This window comes from Hordeum vulgare, chromosome 1H, assembly GCF_904849725.1.
Source record: "Hordeum vulgare subsp. vulgare chromosome 1H, MorexV3_pseudomolecules_assembly, whole genome shotgun sequence".
Taxonomy (NCBI): domain Eukaryota; kingdom Viridiplantae; phylum Streptophyta; class Magnoliopsida; order Poales; family Poaceae; genus Hordeum; species Hordeum vulgare.
The window spans coordinates 448333197-448346856 of NC_058518.1; the positions used below are offsets into that span (position 1 = coordinate 448333197).

The window sequence follows — 13660 nt, forward strand, 5'->3', positions numbered from 1 at the left end:
GGAGTTGGTGCACGGGGCGCCGCGTGCGCACCCGGAGGAGCCGGCAGGCCATCCCCTTGCGACAGCCGACGTGCGACGCTGCACTGTCGAAGGGTATGGGTAGACGGCGTCGCCCCAGAATGTATCTTGCAGGGGGCGTCGAGCAGCTGCTCGAGGGACTGCCTGGGCAGCCAGTTGGGGTTGCCCCGATTGTGACGCTTTCGTGGAGGGCCGGCTTGAGAAGCCGACGCCTCGCCCTCCACATTGGCCACCAGCTTGTTGTTGGAGCGGGGATCCATCTGATCCGCCTTGCGCTTGTAGTTATTCTGGCCGCCTCGGTTGTCCCCAGCCGGCTTGGGAGTAGCCGGCGTAGGCACAACCTTGTCCAAGGCGGTCACCTTGATGCGCATTGCGGAGTCGGCCGTGGCGTACTTGTCCGCCTTGGCCATGAGCACCGCCAAAGAGGTGGGCTCGGCGCACATGAGCTTGTGCTTGAGGAGGGTGCCGTCTCGGCATCCGTCGATGAAGTACTGGATGGCCTGTACCTCATGCACCCCCTCGCAGGAGTTGCGGAGCTCAGTCCACCGGGTGACGTAGTCGCGCAGGGGTTCGTCGGCCTTCTGGACGCACATGGCCAGCTCGCGGGGCCGGCCAGGGCGCTTGTAGGTGCCAGTGAAGTTGCGGACGAACGCCTCCTCGAAGTCTACCCAAGAGTTGACACTGCCGGCCGGGAGGCTGTTAAGCCAAGTCCGGGCCGAGCCGGCCAACATGAGTGGCACGTAGCGAACCGCTACGCGCTTGTTGCCCGTGGCGATGCCTACGGCCGTGGTGTAGTCGATCAGCCAATCTTCTGGCTTGGCCGTGCCGTTGTATTTCGGAGTATCCCGAGGCAGGGTGAAACCTCGGGGGAACAGCTCCCCTCGGATCCGGGGGCCGAAGCATGCTGGACCGACGGGTCCGTCTTCCTCTAGGAGGGCCGACTGGGCCAGGGCGATGATACGCCGGCGAGCGTCCCGCTCATCCTAGGTGACGGGGGCGCCAGCCCCGATGGCGAGAGGGGAGGCGCCTCGGGAGCCGGAGGTGTGAGTTCTTCGCGGGGGAAGATCCCCGTACTCCGAATCGCCCTCGTTGCCTCCGCGATGCAAGCCCGAAGTGTGCTCGCTCTGGCGCTGAGAGCGCCTGTCTTGGCTTCCCTCGCCCCTCCAACAGGAAGGGCGATGCGAGGAAGATCCTTCTGCGTGGTGCTGGCCGCTAGGGTTGCCGCGAGCCCCCGAGTTCGGTCCCGGGGACTCCGATTGAGCCTGACCAGGGTCAAATCGAGCGTGTTGCTGATTGGCGGCGTCAAGGAGATCCTTGACACGCTTCTCCTGGAAGGCGCGCTCCTCGCCTTCCAGGCTTGCCATCTCCTCCATGGCTGCCTGTGCCGCTCGCATGTTGGCCGCAGGAGTCTCGTAGGTGGGCAGATCACCGCCTAGAACTTCGGCGATGAACCGGCCGCGGCTACGGACCGATCCAAGCCGGCTGGGCCCCTCGGAAATCGGAGTGAGACCGTATGCGGAGTTATACTCGCGCCGCGTAGCCTCCAACCGACATTTCGCCGATGCCACGGCGATGCCCTCCTCCAAGATGCGTTTGCGAGCCTCCTCCAGCGAGGCCCGAGCGTCAGCAGGGTCGGCGAAAGTGGTGACAGGTGTCTTCAGGCCGGTGATGGCGTCCCGAAGAGTATTAGCGGGGGCCGCAGCGGGCTCGCCAGCGCCTGCGGAGGCCTTGCCGGGAGCCGTTCTGGTGCCAGCGCCGATAACCATCACCTCCACGGTGTTGGAGACGGCAACAACGTGGTATGGGGTGAAGAACCCCACCGACGGCGGGGGGGGGGGGGGGCGTCGAAGATGAGGACGTTACTGGGGTAAACGTCGTGGGCAGGCATCTCAGTGATAGAGAGCATGCTGAATTTGGCGCAGAGTGCCTCAACGTCGAAGTCCTCGCCAAAGTAGCGCGGGCCGTCGTTGAGGCGAAGGTCGCTGAAGAGAACGTTGAGGTTCTCCATAGCAGCGACGACGACGCTAGGGAGCGCCTCGTCATCAGAATCTTCGTCCGAATCCGCATGGCGGATGGGGACGTCGATCATCATGGGTGTCGCCTCGTCGAAAGCGAGCTCCACGGGCATGCAAACTGATCCGGACGCGATGCATCCGGTGGTGTAGGTGCGGGGCCCCGCCCAGCGCGTAAAGCCAGCCGATGCAGCGATCGGCCCCATGGTGGGCGCCAAATGTCGATGAATACTGACAACATATGCCATAGGTCGGCTAAAGTCGGTGAGAACAGAAGGGACAAAGGTGGGCGCTGGGAACGAGGTTGGTACACGCATGGAACGCACGATGTACCCAGGTTCAGGGCTCTCCGTAGAGATAATACCCCTAATCCTGTTGGTGTGTTTGATGTATAGGAACAGAGTACAATGTCGCTCCTCGAGCTGTGTTGGGAGGAGGAAGAGGGGAGCAGCCGGCTCGTCTCTACGTCTCTCCGTGGTTGGTGAGTGTGTAGTGTTGGATGACTGGTGAATGATCGGCCCCTTTGCATGAGGGGTGACTGGGGGGTTTTATAGACGAACCCGCCAGCCTACAATATGGATAAAGGGTACAAGCGTGGGACCGGGCTGGCCAGTGGCCCACAAGGGTCTTGTCTTGTCGATGAGGGGCCCGCCGGCTGCATGGTCTCGTTTGCCTGTGGGACCCGCCGGCTGGCCAATGGGACTCTCGCGTAAGGCTGACGCTAAGCACGCGCTGTATGTCCAGCGTCGCCCCCGCGAGATTCTTCATGGGCAGGTAGTACGATCGCCTCCACTGTTCCCCACGCCGAGTACAGTAATGGAGTGGGTGTGTGACGGTCCAACACTATGCTAGGTGATGGATCAGAGCCGGGGTAGGTCAGCGGCGTGGCCACCGACGCTCGTACCTGCCGGGCGCCCTGATCCTGTACCTTTGCTGACGCGTAGCTACCTTTAATCGAGAGGTCTCTTCCTGACCTACGATCTGATGTGACTTGTGATCCTCAGCCGGCTAGCCTGCCTTGTCAACCGGCTTGAGTGTGGCCGGCTCCTCCTCAGCCCGGCTGGCGGGACCAGGCCGACTCTGAAGGGGAGGCCGCCTGGATTCTAGCCGGCAGGGGTTGCCTGGCCGGCCAGAAAGGTGGCCGCCTCGTCTTCCAGCCGGCAGGTGATGCCTAGCCGGTCAGAAGACTTGGGCCTTGGGAATCTTCATACGTTCATGTCCATTGGGCCGGAAATGAAGGAACAGGCTTGATGAACCTACCCCGGGGTTATCCCCCCGACAATGGCCCTTGTTGTAAAAGCATCTTCATCTCATGGTCGTGTCTGTTGCCATTGCTTCAAGACTCGTGTTGCAATTTCAATGGGACCCTTCTTGCAATTGCAATGAGACCCTTCTTGCAAAAAGCATCTCCGCTCGCGGATATGAGACCGGGAGGCTTCCGACGCCCTGGATCTACGTCGGCACAACGAACCGCAAGCCCATCTAACATGAACTCCACCAACCTCTGCTTTTTGTCGCATGGCAAGCTCGTCACAGCCTGCCGCACCCTTCTCCTTATTCTCCTCCTCCTATATCATTGTTGTCTCTCTTGTGCAGATCTTCAGAACTGTCTGAGCTCGAATCGTTATCGTGCCTGCCCATGGCGCTACTCCATGCGGGCAACCACCATACCTCCCCGTGGAGGTTTGCAACAAACCTCTTGTTGTGCTCGAAGAGATGGTCACAAGAGAGCCACATTCCAAAAGCTATCCTATGGCGGGTTGTTGCGGGTAGTTCAATAAAAGGCATATCTAATGGACGCTAAGGCAAATAATATTTTTATATAAAAATACCGGTGATGGGTGATTTAAAAAATGTTGGGGATGTTTATTTCATTGCACTCCCAAAGCGGAGTAAATTGTCAAAAACTACCACATTTCGCGCAACCGTACTCACTAGCTGCCAGTTTACGATTTCGTGCGAAAAACTACTAAAATCTACCTAATCAGTGGCAAAAAACTACCAAAAAATTTAACTGCCCGATTTAGCTCTTTTAACCGTTTTTCTGGCAAGGCTGGCCCACATGTTAGGTGCCAGCATGGCTCGCCGCATTTCATCGAACAGCTTCAGTGCGAGGGCGCGCTCCCCAATGCGTGCACCTACACCGTCGTCGTCTCCCACCTCGCAGGCGCGGGGTTCGTCGACCAGGCGCTCGAGGTGTTCCGGCTCCTGCCTCGCTGCGAATTCCGGTTCCGGTCGCCGCTGCATGGCTGGCACCCCGTGAAGTGCGTCACAAACGGCCACCTCCACCCGTTAACGCCGCTCTCCGCGAGCCCCGCGCCCGCCAGCGCCGCCTCCCTCGCCTGCGCGTACCCCTCGTGCTCCCAGCTCGCCGCGTGCCGCCTCCGCAACAGCCCCGCCGCCTGCGCCCGCCGCTCCATCGCCTCATACCATGCTGTGATGCCGCCGAGCCGCCCCACGATCTCCACACAGTAGCCGTGGAAGTAGTAGCTGTTCTCCCGGAACACCTTGCCCCGCCACGGGCTGCCCTTGTGCTGCAGCATGTACACCAGCGCCGACTGGTCGTCCGACTCGTTGAACAACTTGTCCCTAAACGTGGACGTGAGCACGGGGCCCCACCGCTCGTAGTCCGGCGAGTCGGGCCCAATGGCGGCCCAGGCGTCCATGAAGTCGAGCGACCACCGACAGTTGCGCACGAGGAACACGCCGGCGTTGAGGCCCGTCCACGATGGGCTCGCCTCGTCGTACACGAGGCGCGACCAACCGTTGACGACGAGGTTGTGGCCACGGTACCGGCGCAGCGGGAGGCGGAAGTCCATGTCGGTGAGCACGACGTCCGAGTCCACCCGCTAGACCCACTCCGCCTCCGGGTGCGCCACCATGGCGGCCCGGATCACCGGGATCTTGGTCCAGTACCGGTCCATGGATGGCCGGAGCAGCGCCGTGTTGTACAACAGCTGCATGCCGTTGAGGCGGCAGTAGTCCGCCTTGTTCTTGAGGAGCCGCGTCAGCAAGTGGTCACCGGTAGGGGAGCGGAACGGTGCCGGCTGCGAGCCGGACACCATCAGGACGCGCCCCTCGCCGCCGCCGGCCAGCTCCGGGTGCGCGCGGAGCCACTGGGCGCGCTTCTCGTCCCATCCGGTGATGGGACGGTCCACGGTGTACGTCACCTCCGGGTCGTCGTAGAAGGTCCACGGTGTACCTCACCTCCGAGCAGCGCGGTGAGCGCCGACGCGGCGAGCCAGAAGAGGCGGAGCACGCTGAAGCTGTTCGATGAAATGCGTGGGGCCAGCCTGGCACCTGACATGTGGGCCAACATTGCCAGAAAAATGGTTAAAAGAGCTAAATCGGACAGTTAAAAAGTTTGGTAGTTTTTTGTCATAGATTAGGAAAATTTTGGTAGTTTTCCGCACAAAATCGTAAATTGGTAGCTACTGGACACGGTTGCACGAAATGTGGCAGTTTTTGACAATTTACTCTCCAAAGCGCTATACCTTATGATTATATCTTTAGCATTACATTGGTGTATAGGTAAAACTCTATCAATGCATGCATCATATCTTAAGATTATATCTGTAGCACTAAAAGTGTATACATATAACTCTACCAATGCACGGATAACTCTACCAATGCATGCATCATATCAAGATTATATCTTCTCCATTAGATGAGTGTACAAATATAACTCTACCAATGCATGCATCATACCTTATAGTCATATCTTCAACATTAAATGAGGCTATAGATACAGCTCTCTGAGTGAACTATATCTGAAATATATTACAAGATTAAGCTGCTAATATAACCTAAAATCATATTAAATGAAGTCTAATGTACATACAACTCTAAGATATAACGCATTGATAGAGTTATTATAGAAAAACATTTAGTGCTTAAGATATAATCTTAAAATAGATACGATGTATATGAAGTATCTTTAGGATGATGCCACCGATTTCCAAGAACAATTGTGGCCAATGGCACGTACTCCGTCATTCTCACACACCGCGACTCACCTCGTTGGGCCTCCTCTTTAAAACCCCTAACACCAGCCGACTCCCGTTCATCGAAGCAAAACACCACATACAATCTGCTACCGCGCCGGCCCGTTCCCACATCATATCACCACTTGCCCTGCCTTGCACCATGGCACCCATGGCGGCCGAATCACGACTGCCCTTAGCGGCGATTGTTCTTGTGGCAATCACGTCGACCCTTCTGCTGGCGCCGCCGGTGGTGGCAAACCAGGACGCGGATGCGCTCTCGACCCTGAGGAGGGGCCTACAGGACCCTAACGGCGCATTGAAGAGCTGGGACCCTAAAACGCCTGCACCTGGTTCCACATCACCTGTGACGACAACAAGCGAGTCACCCGCATGTGAGTGGATTTGCATACCTCCATTCCTGTATGCAATATTCTGATCTAGTCCCTGTACGTGCGTGCCTTTTGGTACACCATCCGTTCCAATATGATTGATGTTTATAGGATTCTCCTAAGTCAAACTTCATTAAGATTGACCTAGTCTATTAAAAATATATTAACACCTACAAAACAAAATCTACTTCATTATGAAATATATTTCCGTATTATGAAATCTACTTCATTATGATATTGTAAAGTTTGTGTTATTTCTGTATACCCAGTCAAACTTACAAAAAAGTTTGACTTGGAAAAATCCTGAAGCTCCAATTATTTTCTAACGGATGAAGTACTCCATATCTATCCACCACACTTGTTCGAACTAATTTTTCCCTATGATATATTTATTTGTTTTAACAGAGATCTTAACAGCTTGAACCTGTCCGGACCTCTGGTGCCGGAGCTTGGCAAACTGGACCGGCTACAATATTTGTGAGCAACTCTAACCCAGTTTATTCCTGTCTGAAAATTTACTAGTGATTCCTACGTACGCCTCCGGAAAGGCATTGACCGGCTCTTTTGGCATTTGATCAACAGGGAAATCGATCACAACCGTTTGACGGGGCCAATCCCAAGGGAGCTGGTTGGGTTGTCCAACCTGCAACATGCGTAAGTGGAGCTCAGCTTCATGTATTCTGTGCATTCCAATTGTTCTCTGCGCACTTCGTTGCAGTCACACACGTCTATCAGTCCTTGTTCTTCGTTTCATGCCCATCTTCTGGTCCACCCTGCGTTTCGCTTGCAGGGATTTCTCGAACAACAACCTCTGCGGCCCGATTCCGACATCTGGGCCGTTTCAGCACATACCTCGGAGGAGGTACGTACTAGCACATCCTGCCTTCTGATAATCAAGTTGATGGTAATACATGTACTGCTTCCACCACTGCTCGTGAGCGCTGACCATGCATGCATGCATGCATGTGCATTGTTGATTTGGTGCAGCTTTGCCAACAACCCGCGCCTGGGCAGGAAATGCTAGATGGCGCTGGCGGCCGGCGTGAAATAAAGTGGTAGTGGGCGGCGTCGGTTCATGGAGTAGATGGATTTCGAGCGAGCTAGCTGTAGCTGTGTGTGTGCGCCAGAGGAGACATGTTGATTAGTTTCTGTTTTGTACAAGCTGAGATCGATGTGGTCGTTGCCGTGAGATCGATTACATCCCGTAATAAAAGCTTTAACTGATGGTGTAAGCATGGTGTTGGTAGGATCCGGACTTGTCACTCACCGGCGGACCGCAAAGAGTGTCGTCAAAGGATAAATCGGCAAAGCCATACTTTGCCGTTAGCTTTTTGTCGGAAATACGACAAAGAGGATAAGGCCTGACGACAAAGAAAAGCACTAGACGGTCTCTTGTCCTAACAGATGGAATCAAGTAATTTGTCGTCAGTCAAATCATTACAATCGATAAATTATACGATAGTTTGCTATCAGCCGAACTACTACACACTACTCCCTCCGTTCTTAAATATAAGTCTTTTAAGAGATTTCACTAGGAGTCTACATACGAAGCAAAATGAGTGAATCTACACTTTAAAGTATGTCTACATACATCCGTATATAGTCTACTAGTAGAATCTCTACGAAGACTTATATTTAGGAACGGAGGGAGTACAAAACATGATAGTTTGCCATCGGCCTGTGTGAGGGAGCCGTGAACAGAGGAGTCCCAATCGAGGTGGGCTAGTCCATGGGCCAGGTTGGGGACCACCTTGGAGCAGTGGCGGAGCGTCTTGAGGACAATTAGGGGCCTTGCCCCCCCCCCCCCCCCTCCTAAAATAAATCCTGCCAAATAAAGCTATCCTTCAGCTAATTGCCCTACTAATCCTACAACCTTTCTGATCACCTTAGCCTTTTCTATGTCATATTCAGTCATTTGCCCCCTTTCCCCTAATATTTGGTTCACACTCCGCCACTGCCTTGGAGGAAGGACTTCGGAGGCCTTCTGATGAAGCGTGAGCATCCCAGATTCTACTGAAGACTTGGCGTACTCTCCAAGTAGAAGAGATTCCGTTAGACATGTAATCCCTAGATGGTAATCGAAATTCATGTAGCCCTACATACCACAGGTGCCTATATAAACCTTGGAATTTAACGAGTAGAGCACGCACATATACACAACATCATAGCCCCTAGGGTTTAGCCCACAAACTCACGATCTTGAAGTAGATCAACTTTGTAATCGCAACAACATCAATACAACAAGGGCAAGACGTAGGGTTTTACCTCCACCTAGAGGGCTTGAACATGGGTAGAAGCTTTGTGTTCTTTGTCTCCTATTATCCTCAATACGATCCCACAACTCGGCCCCCCTACACGAGATCTGACGTTTTTTGCCCCAACGTTGGTGCTTTCATTGGGAGCCTGTTGCGTGATCATCAGGATTGATGGCTCGTCTGCAGTTCAACAACAGCATTGGCTGCAGTGGCGCCTTTGTCCCCGACCAACTTTTCACTTTCCGTAGTATTGTACTACACGCCGACGCCGGCGGCCGCCTAGGCCGCTTAGACACCTTCGTTCTGAACCAGGTAATCATGTTTGGAAATTTGGAATCTGTTGCCGACGCTCGTGGCGATCCAGTCCTATCGGGACAAATCGCGATCCAACCTGAGGAATCCTCGGGCACAAGCACTTCGAAACCGACTCCCAACCTGAACCTCGGATCTGAACCCCTCATGGAAGCGGCCACAGAGATGATTCTGTAGGCAATCGCATCTGACCCTATTGACATCACCTCGGGCGACCCCTCGGAGCCGATTTCGTCTTCGAATTTGACGGTTGTCCCAAAGGAAGTCGCTCTGGTTTTTGTACTCGACCTGGCTTGCCAAACCACGGGAGATGATCCCGCCTTGAGAGGTACCAACAATCTCTTTCATATCAGTCCGACCAATCGTCAGGCCCTAGCTGTAGATGAGCACTCACAAGTAAATGAGATCCTGGACCGGATCCAAAACCTCCTGATCTCATCGGCCTTTTACGATGAGATCGGATGTAAAGCTGATGATCGAGATTTTTTTTCACACCTACCACCCACCAAATCACCATGGTTGAAGATTTAACTGACGCGCTTGATTATGGATCCGACAAGGCCATCGACATGCATGAGGAAGACCTCGAAAAATACGGACCACACTCACCTACGACCACGCCCTGAATAGAGAAGTGCGCCGCAACATCCACCTATGATGTCTATATGGTCGACACTCCTAAGCAGGACCCTAACGAGAAGCCTAAGAGGAGCTCCAAACTCCGCTGTTAAAAGAGAAAGCCAAAAGGCAACGACGGAAGTAGCAATAAAACCAACACCGCTTATGACGATTGAAAGTGCGTTATATCGATTAGACGGGGGGTGAATAGGAGATTTTTATAATTTCATCACTGAAGAAATTCCTAGTGAGGAAAGTCCTCAGTCATGAACTGAGTGCAGAGAGTACATGATCTGGTGCGCAAAAACGTCTGTAGCAAAGTACTCAATGAGATTTCAGAGATTTGGATTGCACAGATCGTAAGTACATAGTAAGCAGGTGAAGATTAACTCAAGTGAAGAATTTGAGGTTGCGGAAACATAGAGAAAGTCTTCAGACAAATTCTTCAAACAGTACAGATGAAAGTCTTCAACATACAATTGAGGAAATGAGAAGGTTTAAGAAATAGAACCCGTAGCTTGATGAAGACATTTGTTGATGACCCAGTTCCAACTGTTGTGACAGTTGTATGTCTGGTTCGGAGCGGCTTCATATTGAAACCAAAGGATACACAGTCCCGGGACACATAGTCCCTACCGTATTCTCCTTGAGCTAAGGACACACAGTCCTCGCCCAACACTCGTGGTAAGTCTTTAGGGCAGACTTCCAAACCCTCACAAAATCGGTCACCCGACGATCCATAATTGACGGCTGGATGCTCTAGACCATGACACCTAACCGTCTAGAGGATACACAATCCTCAAAGGTAACAAGCGTTGGTTCCACACAAGAACAACTTCTTCAATGATGCTCAATCACTTGGGTTTTGGTTTGGGTTTGGTGTTTGGGGTATTTCCTCACTTGATGATTTTCTCTCGAAGACTCTAAGGAATTTGGGTTGCTCTAAATGACAAGTGTCAGTTTCTCTCGGAGCAGCCAACTGACAAGTGGTTGTGGGGGCGGCTATTTATAGCCTGGGAGCATCCCGACATGATTTGACATAAATGACCTTAAATAATATGACCGTTGGGTGGATAAGATCAGTGAGGTGGCGTGTGGTGCGTGAACGGTCGGAACTTTCAACTGTGAAAGTCCTCATGTCTCTTATATTCCTCACTTTGAGGCTTTGGTAGATTTAGGCTTGGGTTGAGCATCATGAAGAAATTCGTTTCGTAGTTTTACCTCGACCCCCTTTAACAGTACGATGTTCCTATGACTCAAGTGTAAAGAAAATGAAACAAAAAGAGTAAATCTTCACACTTCAAAGTCTTCAGAGTGTTTTCTTGAGGACACGCCGAATTCCTCATCTTTAATATCTTCAAGGGGAACATCAATTTCTTCGCAATTTCTTCGTGGTCAAAGTCTTCAAGGAAAGAACAAAGTCTTCACCCGAAGACATACATTTTTAGGGGTCGATATTCATCGGATAACTAACACTCCTCAATGATTTATAGAGCATGTGTACACTCACAAACATATCAGTCTCTTAACCTATAAGTCTTCAAACCACCAAAATCACTAAAGGGCACTAGATGCACTTACAATCTCCCCCTTTTTAGTGGTTGATGGCAATTAGGTTAAGTTTTCAATGGGGATAATAATATGGAATGTAAGTACAGAGTTTGAGGAATTTGAAGTCAAAATACACAAAAACTCCCCCTGAAGATGTGCATATTTTGAGGAATTTGCTTTGATCAGCAGATGCACATTGATGATTTATATCTTGGAGATCTCCCCATGTATCTTGCAATTCATGCATGCATTCGACATATAGTATGAGGAATTAGAAATGCATGATGAAAAATGGTGTCTGACGATTTTAGCATGCCTGCATTAATAAACTTTGAGGAATAAGCATGGGAGGAAAAGCATTAAAAAGAGTCAGAACACCATCGGGCTTAAGTTACAACTCATTACATCAGAAACTTTAGAAGAACCAAGAGTTTGTAACTTAATAAAGTTTATAAGCCCATAATGAATTCCGCTTGAGGACTAACTCTCAGATTTCTCCCCCTTTTTCATCAAGTGACGAAAAGGGACAAAACTGAGGACTAACGCCCTTGAAGAAATTCTCTTCTTTGTTGATGTAGAGGCGTGAGCATCCTTGGAGGCAGATTTCTTTCTTGGACCAATTGAATTGTCCTCTGGTTCTTCATCTGATTCTGCAGTGCGAAATGAAGAAAATGAACTGTCCTCCAAGTCAAGAACTGGAATAGGCTTGAATTTCTTATTTGGAGGCCACAACCAGTCAAAGTCTTGAGTAAATTCCATTTCTTCAAGTTCCTCGGGAGTCTTCAGGTGAGCCAAGGTGTCCCAAGTGCGATCAAATACCTCATGAAGATAAGAATGGTTTTTCTTCACGATATTTTGAGTCTCATTGAGGGTTTTCACAATGGCGCCAAACTGGCGTTTCACCCACTTGTGATTGCGATAGACTTTCTGTTGAAGACTGAGGAGAAGCTCTCTGTTAGTCATCACCCTAGGGGTAGTTTTCTGGGCTTGAAGGTTCTTGAGTGGCAGTGTCATCATATGAGGAATACGAGTCAGCCTTGCAAAATTAGCCATCTAGGGGCCGATTTCCTTCATCAATCATGGACTTGCCTTTGCCTTCAAGTGGTTCAAAAGATTTCCTGATGACTTTGATTGGTGGCAGATAGCCGAGGTGATTCTGAAAGTCAGCTTGATAGTTGATGCCAGATCTGTTCCTGATGAATCTCATGATCGAAGGTGCATAAATCTTCAGCTCATACGGTGTCAAAGCGTTGTCAGCAAAAGTCCTCAAGAATAAATCATGAAGATTCATAGGGCTGCCATGAATGACGTTGAACAAAATATTATTCATGATACCTACAACATATTCTTCATTGTCATGCCCGTTGATAGGAGCGAAGGAATATGACAAGATTCTATAGACAGTTCTAGGCTCATACTTCAGATCCTTCACCAGGAACCTAGTCCTTGGAGGTTGGCCCTAAGCCAAAGGCTTCATGAGGACTTCCATGAGCTTTTCTGTCAGTTCTTTTCATCATATATTCTGACTGCATCCTCTGAAGGACTTGATATTGGAAGAGCTCGAAGCAATTCTGTGGCTGGAGCTTTGTAATGAGTGTGACGAGTCATCCATTCCAAGACCCACGTGTTGACGTCGTTGGGGTCGCCTGAGATGTGCAGTGTGGCATAGAATTGAAGAATTATGTAAGTATTCCAATCACTGATATCTGTACAGAATGGCAGTAGGCCTGCTTCATGAAGAATATTAAGGACTGGGGCGAAGCAAGGTATTTCCTCCATGACACAGTGATGAATGTGAGTGTGATGAAATATCTTCTTTCTTCCACAGAGCACAAAAGCATAGTAGTTGAGTTGATTTCTGCTCCACAACTTTCTGTGCATGATGCGAAGCCTATCATGGGGATTTTCTCCTGTGAAGTAATGACGTTCATCATAGAATTCTTCCTTCTGAAACTTCGGCCTCTTGGAGAAGGGTTGATGAGGCTTTGGTTGAAGATTATGCTGTTGTTCATCTTGACGAGTTGTGGCCACCACAATTGCAGTTTCAGGATTTACCACTACAATTGCAGTTTCAACATTTTGAGCAAGAGCATTTTCTTCAGCAGGAGCATTTTCTTCACCTTGAGGAATTAGTTGCAGTTTTTGGTGCTGCATTTTCTTCAACTGATGCATCTGATTCTCGGTCTTGTGTTGATTCCTCATGTGAGCTCTTTTCATTAGAGCCAGTCAGTATCTCAGTGGCCGCAGGAGTTTGAGAAATTTGAACTGTTCTTGGTGAATTTGGGTGAGCTTCTTCCCAGAACTCATCATTGATAACAGGTGTGCTGCATCCCATTTCTTCATCACCCTCCTTTTCTTCATTAGTCATTGGAGGTGTTGTGACTTGAGGAATATCATTTGTTTGAATTTCCTCATCCATCGGTGTGGATGCACGAGAGCGATTGTCTGTCATTTCTTCATCCTCTTATGGAATGATGTATTCCTCACCAAATGGAACAATCATATACAATGGTGCTACA

At 50.7% G+C, this 13660-nt stretch overlaps 2 pseudogenes across 1 annotated transcript; one reads left to right on the forward strand and one right to left on the reverse strand.

Moving 5' to 3' along the window:
- Nucleotides 1-4011: 4011 nt before the first annotated feature.
- LOC123400322 lies at nucleotides 4012-5337 on the reverse strand (annotated as a pseudogene).
- A 721-nt stretch (nucleotides 5338-6058) lies between these two features.
- On the forward strand, nucleotides 6059-7637 carry LOC123413607 (annotated as a pseudogene). The gene is made up of 5 exons (XR_006613773.1): nucleotides 6059-6408; nucleotides 6811-6882; nucleotides 6988-7059; nucleotides 7196-7267; nucleotides 7393-7637. The product of XR_006613773.1 is annotated as a leucine-rich repeat protein 1-like (transcript).
- The last annotated feature ends 6023 nt before the right edge of the window (nucleotides 7638-13660 follow it).